General features: G+C 46.4%; 1 protein-coding gene across 4 annotated transcripts in view; it reads right to left on the bottom strand.

Annotated features, from left to right (window-relative positions):
• The window catches only part of Zhx2 (zinc fingers and homeoboxes 2), a 174263-nt gene that overhangs the window by 26711 nt on the left and 128637 nt on the right, over positions 1-18915 (bottom strand). The gene's annotated exons all lie outside the window — the stretch shown is intronic.

The following is an 18915-nucleotide window of genomic DNA, read 5'->3' as shown; positions in this document are numbered from 1 at the left end:
CACCCCCCCCCCCCCCAGGATTTCAACTTGTCTTTATATTCTGGGAATAGGGTCTTGCTGGTTAACTCTGGTTGGCCTGGTACTTCCTATAGAGCCCAGGCCTGCCTCAAACTCACAGCAATCCTCTTGCCTCAGCTTCCTAAGTGCTGGGATTACAAACGTTGTACTGCCATGTCCCATCACCTTAATGGTTTTTGATTAAAATTTAATTTGTCCAGTATTGAATTTATCTTGAATTAAGTATAACACTCTTGAGTTAAGTACAACAATTTTTCCTTGTGAGTTCCCCATTATCTCAGCAGCATGTGTTAAGCTCCTCTTTCGCACTAATTTCTAAGAAGCCACCTTTACCATACACTACATTTTATATCTCCTAGAGTATGTTCCCAGTTACCTAATCTGTATATCTAGTCTAGCTACTGAGGCTTACTGAGCCCTGCTACTAATCTCGTTTTAAATATTCGGAGTTCATGTTAATATCTGGTAGAGTGAGTGAATTCCTCCCTGTGACTCTTCTTTTGCAGAACCCTTCCTGGTTATTTTGATCATTTTAATAAATCAAAATCAACTGCAAAATAAAATCCCATTAGAATTTTGATTGGAATTGCATTAAACAAATATTAATTTGGGAGTACATGTACAATTTGCTTGTTAGAACATGGGGCATGTTAACAGAACTCAGACTGGGGCACTGTTGGGCTGGCCACATTGGCATCTCAATGCCTTTTAATTTGTGGCCAGTTTCATTGTGAGTTAACATTTAGAAGGGAGTGTTTGGAGACAAGGACACTGGAAGTGAGGGAAGGAGATGACAGATAGGCTCCCACCCCTCCCACTGGCCTTTGCTTGAGTCCCACTTATAGAAGAGGCTCAAGGACAGAAGTGAAGAACTTATTTTCAGGAGTTAACTCTGTTCAATCCTGAAGCTCAAGTGTCAAACCTGAAGAGGACTTAGGAAAGAAGCACTACTCCCTGGAGACCCCAAGAACCTGGTCCCCCTCCCTGGAGACCCCAAGAACCTAGTCCTCCTCTCTGGAGACCCCAAGAACCTGGTCACCTTAAAACTAGAACACTGGTATTTTCAGGCTGGAATACTCCATTATCTGTGTGGATGCAGGTCCCTCAGGGGTGATTGCAAGGGTGAAGATGCAGGAAAAGCAGAGCAGAGGGTGACCACGTCCTCTTGTTGACCATGTTCATTACAGACACTCAGAAGCTGCTCTTGCTAAAAGGCATTGACTTCTCACTCTGGCTCACAATGCAACTAATGCAGGATGAAAGCCTGGCACCTCTGCCTTCATTCTAGGTCTGTCTCTTTTACTTTGGGTCAGACTCTCACTTGACTCTCTGCCCAAGCATGATCATCACTTGGTGATGTTCATGGTGTTTGTCTACCTGACCTGTCTCAGCCTCCTTGAAGGCTGAAGACACAAAGAGTCATTGTCCTAAACCTGCAGTCACCTTGCATTCCAGGAAATTCTACAGGACAGACCACCACAGGGTGAGAACAATTATTTATGTTGGCGAGGCTACCAGTGGGCAGATTATCTTGTATGAACTAGTTGGTCCCCTTTGACAGTAACAGTGATTAAAAGATGAATCTATAGGATGGGTGTGGTGGTGCCTTCAAACTCAGCACTCAGGAGGCAGAAGCAGGTGGATCTCTGTAGATTGACATCAACCTGGTCTACACAGTGAGTTCCAGACCAGCTGGGGCTACAGGCTACAGAGAGACCCTGTCTCAAACAAACAACAAACAGAGATGAATTTATTATCCTGTCAGCTTTCAAGCAGTGAGGGCAGGCCCACACTTTGACCAGGAGCTACATAATTATATATACCTCCGGTCCCAATTCTTCTTCTGTTATATATGCTTTTTGCTCCAATTCTTCCTTTATTTAGTCCTAAAGGTTAGATTGATTTCCTGAAGATGAACTTGGGGTCACGGAACTCCTTTTATTTTTCTTCTTTTGAATACATCGATTCAATCTCCTCTCTGCCTTTGGTGCCACTCATTTTTTTTCATTGGCATAGTGAGATGGGTGGCCAAGCCTAGCTTGTTGGGGCTGCTGGAGCGGGGGCTTCTGGCTACATGCTGACACTGCTTCTTTCAGGCTCAGTCTGCCTTCGAGTTTCACTCCCTTGAATGAAAACTCATTTTCCCTTTCACATATGTGCCTCACATTCAAATATGTGCATTCGTCTCCATCAGTGGCTCCACCATTGTCCACTTGGGCTCAACGCATTTTGGCTTTCCCCACACAGCCAGTTCATCAGCAGTCCTGTCTGCTCTAGTCACACCTTCCAGCTCTGCGCCTTTGTCTAAGCCACCATTATCTCTGGATTCCAACCACAGCCTTGAGTTTTCCTGATGCTTTTCTCTGGAGTGACAGTGGAATGTGCTGAGATGAGAGTTGGTTCCTGGCCGTTTGTGCAGTCTTCTCTGTTTTCCCATCTCAGCGAACTATACTCCCTTGTAACAGCCTGCAAGCTTGGGCATGCTCTGACCTGTGCTCTCTCTGCCTTGCCCATGTATGCCAGCTGTTCTGTCTGGATTGTCACTTCCGTCACAGCATCTCTGTCAGAACATTCTACCCCTAGAGAGGCTGTTCCTGACTATCACCACTTTGTAAGAGAACCTTCTCTCCACTGCTCTCTGTTTCCTCACTCTGCTTTCTTCAAAGCACTTTTCTTTTTTTTAAAAATATTTTATTTATTATTTTTAATTTGTTTTATGTTTAAGACTATATTGCCTGCATATATGTAAGTACACCCATGTCATGAAATGCCCACGAAAGTCAGAAGAGGGTGTCAGATTCTCTGGACCTGGAGTTACAGATGGTTATAAGCCACTACAATAATGTGTACTGGGAATCGTTAGCCGCCATGTAGGTCCTCTGCAAGTGCAGACAGTGCTCTTAACCACTGAACCATCTCTCTAGTACCTCTTCAAAGCACTTTTCAATAACCAACACTGTCTTGATCTATTTTGTGGTTAAGAGCATAGCTATCTACTTGCTTACTGTTTGCCCCCCTCCCCCGAGAACCTGATGTGCCATATGGTAACCACCAGACACATATGGCTCTTTGGACTTAATTAAAGTGAGATAAAATGAAAAATTCAGTGCCTGGTCACACTAGCCACATTTCTGGAGCTTGGGAGCCACATGTGGTTGGTGGTTACCAAATTCATTACAGGGAACATTTTCATTACTGTGTGGGAATGCCTAGTGGGCAATGCCGTTATCAACTGTGAAGATAGTCTTTATAGAGATACACCTGTGCCCTGCTGTGGCAGGAGAGAGAGGGATCAAGATTAACATGAAAGAAGCCAGCTGTCAGAAAGACTAGAAACTGCTCCTTAGGCTTCATATAAGGAGTAGAGCTTGTGCAAGAAAAGCACACGGTATAAAATGTGGGAGAAGGCAGGTGCTAGGTAAATGACCCATGAAGACTCACCACTCTTGGGGTGAGCATTGCCTTGAACTTCTAACCGTCCCCAGCTCTCTAGCCTGCTTTCATGCTCTGGAGTGTTCTTCATCTTGGTAAGCTCTCATTGTTTCTACTACTATCTATGTATCCCTGCTCCCTTTTTTTTCTAGGACATAATAGTGACTCTGACTATAATCCATGCCTGTAACACCTCCCTTTGGCTAGAAGACTGATCTTCAGACAATGGAATCCCAGGAATTGGAATTTCCCTAGGGTCTCATGCTAGGGGAGGAAAAGACTGAGGCCCTGGTGTCAGTTAGAGGGGGAATTTGTCTTTCAAAAAGAGATCTCATTTAGCACTGACAACTTGTAGGACAGACCTTGAGTCAGGAGCCAGATGTGTCAGTGATGGGCAGGACCACACTTTGATCAGGATGGATTACTAACTATGCATACCTCTTGCCCATTATTTAAACCTGAACCTCAGGATAGTGCTCTAAAGATGGACTTGAGCAGGGATGGGGATGTTGGCACTGGCTCTCTTTAGTCATTTCTCTTCCCAGTGTGGTCCCACTGAATAAATTTCCTTTCTCTGGTTTTCACTTTAATTGGCCTGTTGAGGAGAGGTGGGCAATCATAATGGTTGGGGCTGTCAGGGCCAGGCTTTGACTCTAACACTTCTGGTAACATAAGGGTAGTAACCTTTCACTGCAGTTCCCCTAGAGCCTAGGATGGTGCCTGGTCCACAGAAAGCTCAATAGACTTTCCAAAATATGGTAAATTATCTGTAGGATGGCTTCCTTGTAGGGACTGCAGCTTATGTAGAGTAGCAAGCTGTGGTAAAAACTCTAAGGATAATGTTTGACATCATGTCTGCATGCATGTACATATGTTTGTGTGCATGTAGTATGGAGTGCTTGGGGGCTATATGAGTGGAAGAACACTGTTCCCAAGTTCTCCATGAGGTTGTTGACACAGCAGAATGCGGCTCAGTTCTTACTCACTGGCAAGGGGCTTGGAGCACTTGAATTACAGTTTTTCAAACAAAGGGAAGGAAAGACTTCCTTCATGTAAAACAGAGCCATCAGTCAGGAGTAGGGAGAAAGAGCCTAACCTATGGAAACTTCCAGAATGATTTGAGTCTGTTGACAAGTGAGCCTGAGTGATAAGGCAAATTGTGGTGAAATAGCTATGTAGCCTCTTTGTGTTTCAAAAACCATGGTTCAAAACAAGTATTACCTTCCAGAACTTACTCAGCAAGCTAGCATGTAAGCCAGAGTAGATTAAGATGGAAAGAATGAAACTGGAGAGGGCTCCTAACACACGGTGCCTCCAAGAATTCATCTCTTGGGTCCCATTGGCAGGGCTGTGAGAAACACCGCCTTTGGAAGCATTATCCCAGCCTAGGAGGGCTGGGGGTCTGCAGAACCGAGCACTTGGGGTCTATCTGAAAGTGTGCATCATGGGAAAGGTCAAGAGCTGTACCACACAGCCTGGTACTCACTGGCATGAAAGGTAAAGTATTCTGAGCAGAGACTGAGGTGCACTGGTTAAAGATGACAAAAATAGAAATGAATGAATGGATAAAATACGTGTAAGACTCAGAGTCCGTTTGGCAATGGTGGTAGGTATGTTGCAGGTCTCAGGCCTTGCCTGGGTCACTTTCTTGCAGGCTGGACCTGAACACATATCCATATAGACATACCCATAGCGCCCTGATGACACTTCATTTCTCTCTCTCTGTGTGTGTGTGTGTGTGTGAGAGAGAGAGAGAGAGAGAGAGAGAGAGAGAGAGAGTCCCAGGTAGTTTCCTTAGGATTGTTTACAGAATTTCTTATGATACCAACATGGTGGGTGGATTGGAGCCCACCCTAGTTACCTCCCTTAGCAGTAATCATGCTTTTCAAGAAAGTCTTTTTAAATGCAGCCACATTCTTAGTAGCATTAGTAGTATTAGAACCTCAAAATATGAGTCTGGGGGTGGAGCACAGTTCATCCCATAGTATTGGGGTCAGGCATTGTTAGCCAGAAACCTTTTGATGGGCACAGGAATTATCTGTGAATGCTGGTGACAGGATGACCAGGCACCTATTAGTGGCTGGCATGGTTCTAGGTACTGAGGATCTCTCAGTGGGCAGACTGCAGGGATCACCATGGAGAGGGGAGCAAGGAGCAGGGAGGGTGAAGGATGGGGACAACACTGACATGAAGCAGCAGAAGGGGATTTTCTCCATGAGAAGGTGACAATGGAGCACTGGGACGACATTAACAAGTGAAGAAAGACTTTTGGAATCACAGGGCTTTGTCCCTATTTCATTTTGTGAGGCAGGGTGGCAGAGGTTAGTCGAAGGCTTCATAATGGGAGCTGAGCGTTCCCTTTTTAGGGATGCTAAAAGTGTTAATCTACCGCTGATGGAAAGTCTCCATACCTTCTTGATGAATCTTTATAATAACTCTGCAAAGTGACTAATTTCAAACTTTTGATGAAAAAACCAAGACCAGAGAGGGTGAGAACCTTGACTAATATCACACAGCCACTTCTGGCAGAGCTGGGGTTTGAACAGAGGTTATCAGGTCCTCTGCTCCTGGCACAGCACCACAAGGCCTCCCCTGGTGAGCAGGTTTCAAAGGAGGAAGAGTGTCTCCCAGGTGCAGGAAAGGGACAGCCCTTCTAATCAGAGGACTGTCACCTTCCCAGGCTGAGCAGACAAGAGCAAGTGAGAAAGTAATTAAGTACCCGAGACACAAGGACCAGTGTGAAGGCGGGAAGCAGGGCTGGGGGCCAGACAGGGCCAAATCTCCAACACCACACCAAGGAGCTGGGCGGTTCTGCAGTCCATGGGGGTCAGAGCCTCTCAGGCAGGGCTGCAGGGGCAGATGGGTCTCAGGGACAAGTGTGGGGGCAGGGATGGCAGAAAGAGAGGCACATTCATGAAGGTAAGAACACTGAGACCCAGCAGGTGACCAGACATCCTAACCAAACCACAACAGTTGAAATTCAGGCTGCTGGGAGACAGCTTTCCCTACCTCTGTGCTTTTCCTTTAAATAGATGCTGGGGAGCTCTCTGGTTTTCACCAAGCATTTTCTTCCATTCAGTTTGGCCTTTCCATGCAGGCACCACCAAATTCTTCCATGACCAAGGACAGCGGACATTCACTAGAGCTTATTATATACCCAGGGTTGAGTTTGATTTCTCAAAAGCTTTATGTGGTCACTGAGGCTCAGAGAGGTTAAGGAGCTTGGTCAATGTCACACAGCTTGAAGCAGTGGAACTGGATACAAACTTTAGGTACAAACTGCATGGGGATCTTCCAAAGGGCAGATTATGGTCAGCAAGCCCAGAGCAGAGCCTGTAATTCTGCATTCCTATTGGCTTGCAGGTATGGATGGCTGCTGCACAGGTGGGTCTTACTGAGGAGCATGGCTCCCTAAGGTTCCTAAGTCAGCACATTCCCAGTGCCATCTGGCTCTTTCTTCTCCCCATCCGTGTCCAAAGTCAAGGTGGTGGTACTTCCTGACCTTTCTCTATATGTGGCCTGGGGTTACTAGGGGATGGAAAAGAGGGTCAAAGCACCAGACCAGCCTGGAGACTCTTCTCTAGCCTGGACATCAGCATGGGCGTGTCTGGGTTCCTGACTTCTGAAGGGAGGCACCTGACTGAAGTGAGGAGCCCCTTTGGAGACTCATCTCTGCGCTTCCAGTGTGGGAGAATCAGGCAGAGGGTGCAGGGGGCCTGGGGTGTGGATGCTCAGAGGCCAGGGAGAGCTCAAGGAAATCACACCTTGGAGTTTCACGGGAGCTACCTCTCATTTCAGGGCTTTGTACTGGGGCTGTCAGAGGAAATAACAGGGCTGTCTGGGAGCTTTCACAGGAAGCATCTTGTCAAGACATCAAAGTGCTGAAGGATGCTTTTAGCTTCTTGTGGGTGTTTTCTGACGGAGCTGTTAGTGGATTGGGCTGCAGTTCATCAAGGGTAGATCTTTCTTGAGGGAGCAGGAATTGCTCCTTTGTGTTTTAAAATCACAACATTACCAACTGCCCCAAGGATTTCTGACAGGTAAGTTGGGGGACACAATGCTGGTGTGCGGTGGTATAGAATTCTGTGCTAGAAAGTAGTGATCCTAGATTTGACTCCAAGTTCTGGATCCCCACTTGTTTGCCCATCTCTGTGCTTATCCCCATTTTTCTTAGCTGTTCAATGGGAACTGCTTTCAAAAGGCCATTGGTGACCCTGAGTTCATCCCCAAGTTTCTGACTTCCCTCCAGTCTATCTTAAGGCTCAATTTGAATTTTGAGGGTCGGTTTGCACTACAGCTATCACATCATCACACAGTACTTGGAGTGCTTTGCTCCAGTCCAGATTTGTTAACCTTGAACATCCAGGCACATGGCTCAGGAACCTGCATTCCAAAGCAGTGGTCATGTTGTGTGACTGCTACACAGCCAGGTCTGGAGGCCATGGTAATACGATGTCACTTGACTTCCCATTCAGAACTGGTTGGGGAGAAGCCAACAGTGACGATGTGGTGTTCCTATGACTTTCTTCAGTGCAAGCTCCCTGAGATGACAGGAGCAGAACACTGGACACCCAAGGGGAACGACAGGGCCCACAGCAGCCAAGGTGGTTTGGTTGAGCTATGCTCCTAAAGCTCTTCTTAAAGCAGTATCCCAGGAGTGGGGAGACAGCTTAGTTGGTCAAGTACTTGCTCTGCAAGCATGAGGACCTGAGTTTGGATCCCCAGAACCCACATAAAAATCCAACCTTGTTTGGGAAGACCTGTAATCCCAATGCTGGGGAGGCAGTGACAGAAAGATCCCTTAGGTTCTCTAGCCAACTGGCAAGCTCCAGATTCATTATGTGACCCTGTCTCAAAAAATAAGGTGGAGAGCAGCCCTATTAGGAGAAATCTTAATCCCAAGGAATAGTTCTTGTACATGGATATATATATATATAGTCTTCTTGAGACAGGATCTCCCTCTAGCCTTAGCTAGCCTGGAACTCATTATGTAGACCAGACCAGGCTGGCCTCGAACACACAGAGATCCGTCTGCCTCTGCCTCCCAAGTACTGGGATTAAAGGCATGTGCCACCACACTAGGCTGCAAAATATCTTTTTAAGTGGTCCCAATGAAGCATTGTCTTTACAGGTTATAGATGTTGTACCCAAATGCTATGCTCTGTCTTGGAAGGAAGAAGCTGATGGAGAAAAGTCAGAACAAGGTCTACGAGCATGGGTGGGGAGGCTCTTAGACATCACCTACACTGTCCACGAGTCAAGGCCAACATGAGATTGGGAAGGAACAGAATACAAATGTGGCAAGAGGACTCCAAATCCCATTCTTCACTATTGTTTAGTGGCCTATCTGCCTCTAGGTGGGTGACACTGGAGGTGATTGGGTTGGAGTGATGGAATCTGTTAGGTAGTTGTCTGTCCTTGCTGTCGTGGTGGATCAGGGTGTTCTGAGCTGAACTCATCCTTGAGAAGCCAGTTAAATAGAGTGGATAAAGTCCAGAGTCTTTGAAATCAAAAGGGACCTTGGTTTAAATTGCAGCTCCATCCAACACCAGTTATCAAATGTTAGTAACATTTTACATTACCTCTCCTAGATGTGAGTTCTTCATTTATAAATCCGGGGCTACTGCCCACTTCATAGGATAGCTTATAAGTACACCCCTCATAGTCATAACACTAGGTTCTGGAAATGCTTAAAAAATGGTAGCGATGCTGATGAAATGAAAGCTGCTCAGTTATGTCTGCTGAAAGGTCTGACAAAGGCAAGGTCAACCTGAGTCCCCGAGGGAGGCCAAGGTAACTTCTGATTCTACATTCAAAGGGAATCATCTTGTTGCATGTCTGCCTGTGTTCCACACTAAACACCTTTACTCTCCCTTCTCCTCTGAGCAATAATCTTGTATATAAAAAAAGCAACACAATTAAAGATGAAGACATATTTTGAAACAGTTAATTCCTGAGGCTGTCATCTTTCTAAAGGCAAAGCATTCTGTGTAGGAAGAGTCCCAGCAGCCACCATCGGGTATGCAGCACCCCCACCTCCACAAACATGGAAAGCCAGGGCTGGGAGAAGAGTGATATGTTTCTAAAGCAGGAAAAAAAAACCCCTCACTGAGACAGAAGAGGAAATCAATTCTGGTTTTATGTGTCACATACATAAATAAATAAGGTGCTATCAAATGTTTAAGATAGGCCTGCTCTGATTTACCACCCATCAAATTCTGCTATCAAAACATTTAGAGAGGCTGTGAGGCTATGGGGATTTGTTATATCGACAATTCCCGTGTAACCTTTTCATTTCCCTCCTTGCGGGGGATCTGCACACACTCCATCTTCCTGGAGCTGGAGAGCGGTGAGCTTTCTCTACTCCCCAGGCATGTGTCAGGGTGAGACAGGGCTTTTCAGCAGCTGTTAGATTCTATCAGATCATTCTCTCCCTCCCACCCTGGCCCCCTCCAGCTGATCCTCTGCATTCCCAGACCCATGGCTTTCTCCTGAACCCTTTCATCTCTCTCTTCATCTCAAAAACTCAGGATCAAGGCTGAGGGTTTACTCTTATTCTTGGACAGACTGTTTTACACAAAGACATTCATTGAATAGTGACACTCCCACACAAAAAAAACATGCAGGCTTAAAACACATCCATGGGCTGGGCTGTTTTCAGATTTCTTTGCCAAGGATGGGGGTGGGTAGGTTGGAGGCTGAAAAATGGCCCCCAAAGATGTCCAGGTTCCAAGCTCTGGAAGCTAGGACTTTTACCTTGCATGGTGGAAGGGACTTTGATAACATGACTATGACTCTTGAGGTGGACAAGCCAGGTGGACCTTAAGGGTGGCCACAAGTGTCCTTTTGAGGAGGACAGAGGGAAAATGATGGAGAAGAATGAGGAGAGGAGAAGGGAGAGGACAGGAGAGGGAGGACAGGTGGCAGTCGGAACTAACTGTGCTCCCATGGTTTGGGGAAGGTGTCACAAGTCAAGGAGCACAGGTGGACACAAGTAGCTGACGAGGCAAAGAGAATTCCTGCTGGAGTCTTCAGAAGCCCCACCTTGACCTGAGTCTAAGGAATCTGACCTTTAACTTCTAACTCCCAGAAGTGTTTTGAGCCATTAAATTTGTGGGGATATCTTTCTGTGTCCACAGAAATGAACCAGGGGGATGCTAAGCTTAATGGGATGCCCGTGATGTTCTGGGAGCTCTAGCTGCCTAAGGAAGCTCTTCCTTCAGCCCTGAGGCAGAGCAGAAGCAGGCTCCCACGCCATGGCCACAGAGCTACTTCTTCATGGGATTGAGCAGAGAACTGGAATTCCTAACTCCTCCAGACCACAGGGCCAATGTCGATTGCAGTTTTCAACCTTTGCAACTCTCCCAGTTGGGACAGTGGTTGCCTCTGCTCCCTAATTTAGGAAGACAGTCTTCACAGAGACATACCTCAGCTTGTCCTGTTCCCCCTGTCTCCAAGTCAGCCTCATGACTCATTTCTATCTCTTTTCCCATGACTGCTGCCTGCAGAGCCACCATGATTGCTCCTCTGGGCCTTCTTTCTCATCTCTTTTGGGCCCTAATTTACATCCTCTCTTCTCTCATTCATTAATTTTCCAGAAAGTTTTTTGATTTTGGAAATCACATTTATTATATAACTTGGTCCCCAGACTGATGACGTCAGAATCTTGGGTTTGGGACTGAACTTCCATCTTTTTGAGGTTCCCCAGGAGATGCCTAAGGCAGCTGGTGGGGAACCTGAGCCTGGAGGCTCCATTACTACAAGTAATGGCTGACTAGGTGTATATTTGGACACCCCTGGCAGTACCCTCATGTTAGATGCCTGCCCTGGGAGGTGGGGGATAGTTCCTGGAGCCTGTGAGAGCAAGACTTGTTTCTAAGCTGACCTGAGAAATATTTCCCTTCTCATTTCCCAGTTCTGAGAGGAACAAATGAGATGCTGGATGCACAGGTGTCCCCTGCCTCCTCCTGTCCTCCATCCTACTTTCCTTTGTCCCTCCCTTCCTTCTTCTTTCAACTTCTGTTTTAACATTTTATTCATTCCTCAGGAGCCACTTCACCTTATTTTTATGAGATAGGGTCTCTCACTTGACCCAGAGCTCATCTGTAGGCTAGGCTGACCAGTCAGTAAGGCCCACAGATCCACCTATCTCCACTGCCTCAAAACTAGGATTACAAGCATGCCTCACCATGCTTGTTTTTTAAAAAAATGGGTTCTGGGGATTTAACTCAGATCCTTAGGTTTTCATGACAAGTACTTTACTGACTAAGCTATCTCCTCAGCCTGGTTAACTCCTATTTAAAAATTTATTTTTATTTTATGTGTATGAGTGTTCTGCCTGCATGTATGTAAGTGCACCCATATCATGCAATGCCCACAGAGGCCAGAACGGGGCATTGGATCCCCCGGAACTGGAGTTGTTAGCCATCATGAGGGTGCTAGGAACTGAACCTGGGTCCTCTGTGAGAGCAAGCAGTGCTTTTAACTGCTGAGTCATCTCTCCAGCTCAGTTAATTCTGGTTTTAAAGGCCATATAAGAACAGACATTGCTATGATTTGAAGAGGTCTCCTCAAGTTCATGTGTTAGAAATATTAATTCCTAAAGTGGGATGTCAATGATATTTGGAGGTAGGGCCTTTAGAAAATAATTAATGTTAGATGATATCATAAGGGTGGGGTTCCCATGGTGGTATTAATGACTTTAGAAGAGGAAGGGAGGTGACTTTAGAAGAAGAAGAGGAAGAGGAGGAGGAGAAGGAAGGGAAGAAGAAGAAGAGGAAGAAGAGGAGGAACAATCACAACAACAGAAAAGGTCTGAGTTGGCATGCCTGCTGTCTTACCCTGTGATGCCCTCCACTATGCTATGATACAGCAAGATGGTCCTCATCAGATACTGGTTCCATGCTCTTGGACTTCCCAGTCTCCAGAAATACAAGGCATAAATTAATAACCCAGTCTAAGGTATTCATTTATAGTAACAGAAAATGGACTAAGACAAATGTCATGTGGCAGGTCATGAAACTCTAACAGGTTCTACTTAAGGTCCAATGTTAATTGAGAGAAACATGAAGCTCGAGGCCCAAATGAGTTCTTCCCACACATCCAGCAGTGCATCATTGCCCATGGCTCCTGAAGGGTGCAGGCATGGAGCTCTGTGCATGGCCGCATCCCAACCCATCAAGCAGCATCAGTGTGACATGGCAAAAACTAGAACTACAGGCCACAGGTGCAAAAACTGGCCTTGTCCAGTTCCACTCATTTTATAAATGAAGAGACAAAAGCTCCTGAGGTGTCACAGCCCCCCACACAAAGCTACACAGGTTAGGAGGCTTTGGGTAGATGGCCTCTGGCAGTCAATAGGAAGGTTGAGGTGGGCCCTACCCAACCTGGAGCAGCTGTCAAGGAGGCAGGGGGTTGCCTTTGATGACACCAGGCCCAGCCTTGCATTGGGAGGATGATGGCACTAGTGAACTTTGCTGATGGGATGTCTTAGTGGATGGACGAAGCCTGGTGGTGCACCGAAGCCTGGGAGTGAGGGCACACACACCCCTCCCCATTTCAGCGCTCCTGTGTCCTAAGCCCCATCTTTTACAGGGGCTCTCCGCAACAAGCTTGTATGCTGCAGAAGGCAAGAAGGAGAGAGCCTTTTTAGGGTCACCTTCACCAAAATTCGTCTCCAGCCTTGCTAGTGTGGAAACCTTCTAGAAAGGGGTCCTTTTCATTTAAACCTGGAAAAGAAACTTAGGCTGCCTGCTCTTCGTAATTTCCTTTCTGCATCTCTGAGCAGTTTTGAAAGCTGCCACTCTTTTTCGGAAAGTCACTGTCTCCTTGTTCCTTTGGGCCAGCAGCCTTCCTCACTCCTTAGCACCAATGACAACAGTAATGATGCTGACCAGAAGAGCCCCGCCCCCATTTCTACTGCATTATAGGTTACAGAGCAATTTTATGTTTGTATCCATTTGCATGAAGCCCAGAACCTCTGTTTTCCCCACAAGGCCCCAGAGGGAGACTGAAGCAGTTTTCTTCAGTGGTCCATCTCATAGCCTCTTCACACTAGTGCTCTGCTGGTAATTTCTGGTTTGTTACCAAGCAGCAAACTGGAAAGCTGGTGCCTATGAGGAGATACAGTGCTGAGCCCACTGGAGCCCAACTAGAGCAGAGACTGAAGCCAGATCCTGGCAGGAAGAACGGCCAAGGGCACTGGCGGAGGGAGTTTCCTCATCTGCTTCATGAGGCTAACACTAGAAATGAATGCTCACAAGATCACAGAATCAAGTAACGTTGATGGAGACAAAGTGCGTAACATAACATGGCACAGGGGAAGCATTATCATATGTTAGCTTATTAAGAAAATAAAAACTTAGTAGATAAGAGAATATCCTATCTTCAAGCCAAAATTATTCTGTGGGGACCCCAAATCTCAGTCACTCAGGATGATGGTACAGTTATTCGGAATGACTCTCCTGTGCTCTGTCATTTGTTAATAACCTTACAGATGGTTCCACACAAGGTCAAGTCCCCCTCACATTTTGCCAAATTACTGGGTAGAATGACATTGCTTTTTTTTTTTTCTCTTTTTGAAGCAGGGTCCCCCTGTATCCCCAGCTGTCCTGGAACTCACTATGTAGACTAGGCTGGCCTTGAACTCACAGATATTTGCCTGCCTCTGCCTCCCAAGTGCTGGGACTACAGGCATGTGCCACCACGCCTGGCATGACATTGCTTTTTAATGGTGTATTAGTCTGTTTTTTCACTAGGACAAAATATTTGATATAGACTACTGATCCAAGGTCAAGGGGCCACATTTGGTCACTCTTTCTCTCCTTCACCCCCACCTCTCTCTAGTGTTTTAAGACAGCAAACTCACTATGTAGTCAAGGGTGGTCTTGAACTCCTGATCCTCCTACTTCCACCTCCCAAGTACTGGGATTATAGGTGTGAGCCACTACCCTCAGCTCTAGTGATGACCTTGCTGAATGAGTCTGGAGGTGACTCAGTATCACATGAGGGCCAGAGATCCATTTGTGCGGCTTTTCTGGTCTCTCTCCCTCTTCTTATAAACCCAACAGGATCCAATCATGAGGGTCCTAGCCTAATGGCCTTTCCTGATCAAATCACTTTCCAATGTCCACTCTAAACACCACAGTCTGATTAAATTTCCAGTCTCCCAATAACCCACAAGGGGGGTGAAATTCCAGCTCAAGGAACTGTGTGTCTAAACTGCAGCACGTACTTTCCCCAGTCCAGCTGTCGTGGGTCTGCTGCCAGGCACCTCTTCCCCGGTCTCTGTTTTCCTGTCTCTCTTTTCAGTAATGACTACTGGTAGCTCCTTATTCTCCCATGAGTTTCATCCCAATTCATCTTCTGGCCTCTTGATCTCCTAAGATGTTACACTGTCTTCTCCCTGAACCTTCTGCTCTTGCAGGCTCTTTGCATCCTCCTCCTCATTGCCAAATATTTTTGATGGCTTGCCATCCAGGCCTCTAATCTAGACATGGATCAGGGCAGAGAACAAAGCAGACTAGTTTCCCCTGATAAGCCAATATTCCTCAAAGGCAAGGCTGTCTGACTTGTAACCACCCATTGGTGTGAAGTTCCCTTAACAGATATTGGAACAGACACATAGTGCCAGCTTGCCTCCTGGGGAGGAGGGAAAGAGATGGGGAAGAGAGAGCCAGGCTTAGAGCTAACTAGCCTCTTGGAGTTTAAGGCAGTGAAGGAAAAAGAACATTACAGAAGTGCTGATAACGTAAGACATGTAGTGGCAACCTGAGGAAAGGGGGTAAAGGAAAGCTGGGAGAGGCAGGGGCTTTGCCAAGCATTGTTCTGAGGATAACAGGAGCCATAGGATAGTAAGGGGCATAGGTAGGGTAGGGTGTGTGTGAGTGTATGTGTGTTGGGGGCACAAATTTATGCATCGTTTAGAATGTGAGGGCAATCTGGCTGTGATGTCTGTCACCCCATTGATCACCAGGGTTGACTGGGCTGATCTGGCTGATGTGTGTGGGGCGGTGTTCCCTTCCTCCCTTGCCATGCTTACATGTATCCCTCTGGAAGCTGCATGCCAGGTCCAAGGGCACGACCTTCCCTGATAAAGGAAGACTTGATCTTCAGTCAAGGGTAGCTGCACTTTCCTGCTAGAACCTCCAAACCTATTTCTGAGCCTGCTATGCCCCCTCCTACCTCCGGGATTTCTGCTAGAATTTTCCTATCAAAGGCCAGTCTACCCTGCCTTTGAAGCTAGCTTGGGTCCTTCTCTGATGACACTCTTCCTGGCCTCCCCCTGTCAGACTCTTTATTCCCTCCCCAAATCTGGAAGCATTCCACTTGAGTTTTCAGAGACCTGTTAGAATCACCTGTACAGGTGTTTCTTTCCCAATGGGACAGGAGACCATGTTAGAAACTCATCTTTTTTACTTTTTTTTTTTTTTACTTTTTGAGACGGGGTCTTCCTATAGCCCCAGCTGGCTTGGAACTCACTATGTAGACCAGGCTGGCCTCCAACTCAGAGATTCCCCCTGCCTCTGCCACCCAAGTGCTGGGACTAAAGGTGTGCGCCACCACGCCCGGCAGGTACTCATCTTTCCATCCCCAAGTCTGGGGACATGGGCTTGCTTAGCAGGTGCCCAGACAACCATTACTGAACATCAGTCACACACCATCACTATACCTTCTACCTAGGGAGTAGCTCCTTGACGTCTAATATAATTTACAGAAAATAGGCCCAGCAAGAACCCCATTTGTCAATTTTTTGATTTCACGGGGAATAAAACACAAGTACTTCATCCCACAACTTTGTACCAAATTCCAACTCAGTTTAACTTGCTCCAAAATTATCTTAGAATAAGTGCTCAAATTGCCAGTGCTAAGAAGCCAGCAGATACACAGACTGCTTTTACATGGCCAACTAGGAGACTTTTGATGGGGTCTCCTTTTCTCAGGAGTACTTGTTATGGCTGACAGCAGAGTACATTACATAATCACCTGCCTCTGCCTCCTGAGTGCTGAGATTAAAGGTGGGCACCTCCATACCTGGCAACATTTGTTTTTGAAGGGACAAGATTCAACCCATAAAAGGTGGTAAGCAAAGATGGACTAGCGCCCAATTCTGACCTCCTGCCGTCTTGCTTCTGTCTTAGAGGTCATGACCCCAGTCCAGGGTGAGAACAACGGTACTGTAAAATAAAAGCCCCACAGCACATCCTAGCAACAGAACAGTGCTGAGCTAGATCAGGCTCTTATCCGTATTCATACACCTTTTCTTGAACGAAGAGATGAGTGAGTGAACCAGTTGATCAGTCAATGGACAGCCAGATAGAGGGTAAAGGAACACCGTGTTTTGTAGTCTTGTTACTAAGTAGCCAGGTACTGGCAGGTGTCTGAGTGATGGTTGCACAGTTACTACTGTGGTTATTTTGCTGATGATGATGCGTGAGAATTAACAGGCCTCTCCCTCTCCTTTGAAAGGGAGTCCACAACATCCTGCTATTAAAATATAGAGGAGATTCTGTGAGACCGAGTCCAGCCTGGTCTATATAGCAAGTTCCAGGCCAGCTGGAGCTACAGGGAGACCCTGTCATAAAAGAACAACATCAAAACAAAAAACAATCACTCAAACAAATAAAAAAGAATGTTGACAGCCATAGTTAAACTGAATGGGTCACAAAACAAAACCAAAAGTCACAAATTTGGGAAAGGGACTGGTAGGTATTGGGATGTTGACAGGAATGAGAGGGAAGGAGAATGTGGAGGAGAGAGGAACCAAAATACTATATACATGTACGAAACTGTCAAAGAACAATATCAATCAATAATAAAGACATTGAAATCCTAACCCCAAGTTCTTCAGAATTTGGGCATATTTGAAAATGATAAGGTTTTTAAAATGGTAAATGAGGTTATTAGGGTGAGCTCTAATTTAATATTGCTGGTGTCCTTACAAGAAAGGGAGTGTGGATGCAGAGAAAGACACACACAGAGGGCAGATAGGAGACAGTGAGGAGATAGGAAGATGACCATTTGTAAACCAAGGCAGGCTGAGGCCACCAGAGGCTGGGAGTCAAGTCTGGATGATCTTCCTCCAGAGCTGACAAAGGGACTGGGGCCCTGAAGACACGTCATTCTTGGACTTCTTACCTTTAGAACTGGGAGGCAATGTATTTCTCCCAAGCTACCCAGTTTGTGGTACTTTGGCAGTCCTAGGGAAGCCATCTGTCCTGCTAATGCCTCCTCAGGGAGTCAGAAGCCTGCCCACCCAGTGTCCACCACACTCTGAAGAAGTCCAGGCTCCCTGTGTGGAACAAGTACTCTGCCAGCGCCCGGATGTTCTCAACCCACCTTAGTGGAGGCCATAGGCCTTCTGGTATACAGTGAGCCTTAACAACTGCTTTTGGACCTTCTCACAGAAGAATCACAAGATGCAACAACACATTTATACTTGCAAAGGTTATTATTATATTTAAATTATGTGTCTGTGTGTCTGTGTGTGCATGCAGGTGCCCTCAGAATCCAAGAGAGAGAGAGAGAGAGAGAGAGAGAGAGAGAGAGAGAGAGAGAGTTAGATTCCTTGGAGCTAGAGTTACAAGGGGTTGTAAGCTGTTCAACATAGGTGCTCGGAATTGAACTCTAGTCATCTCCCAAGAGCAGAAACATTCTTTTTTTAAACTTTTAATTTATTTTTATTTCATGTATATGAGTGTTCTGCCTGTATGTATGCAGGTGCACCACATGTGCACAATGCCTGCAGAGGCCAGAAGAGGGTATCAGATGCCCTAGAACTGAAATTATGGATGGTTGTTATTTGCCATGTGGGTGCTGGGAACTTCCTCTGCAAGAGCAGCCAGTGTTCTTAATTGATGAGCCAACTTTCTAGCCCACTCTTAACTGCTGAGTCATTTTTCTAGCCCTGCAACGTCTAAGTTTTGGTGTATTCATTATGCAGTAGTAGTTAATGTGAGTAGTCAATGTGAGTAGTAGAGGCTGAGCCAGGATTCCAACCAGGAGAAAGGGGAGCTGCTCTACATCTAGACTTGGACACTGACAAGGCCTAAAGGATGCTGCATTAGTCACTATTCCTGTTGCCATGACAAAATGCTTAGAAACACCTTGATGGAAGAAGGCCTTATTTGGGCTCACAGCTTAGAGGGTCCAGTTCATTGTGCTGTGGAAGACACAGTGGCTGGGATGGCTCTGTTTGTAGAAGCTTGCAGTGCTACTTTCTCAACCAGAAAGCAGAGATGGGGTTTGAAACAGGGTCCTAGACCTGCCCTAGTAATCTGCCTCTACCAGCCATGTCTCCCACCCCAAAGGTGGGACCTTTCACATCCTCTCAGAACAGTGCTCCAAATACTGGGGACTAAATGTTCAAATACCCATAACAGATGCTAAGCAATAGCCGAGGCTGAGTTCACATCTGTTGGGGCCACCCAGTTGGCTTCGTCTGTGGAATGACAGACAGAGAGTGAG

Source organism: Nannospalax galili, unplaced genomic scaffold (genome assembly GCF_000622305.1).
Source record: "Nannospalax galili isolate Female #2095 unplaced genomic scaffold, S.galili_v1.0 scaffold17, whole genome shotgun sequence".
NCBI lineage: Eukaryota > Metazoa > Chordata > Mammalia > Rodentia > Spalacidae > Nannospalax > Nannospalax galili.
Note: the sequence above shows the minus strand (reverse complement) of the source record. Positions and strands in the feature narration are given on the sequence as shown.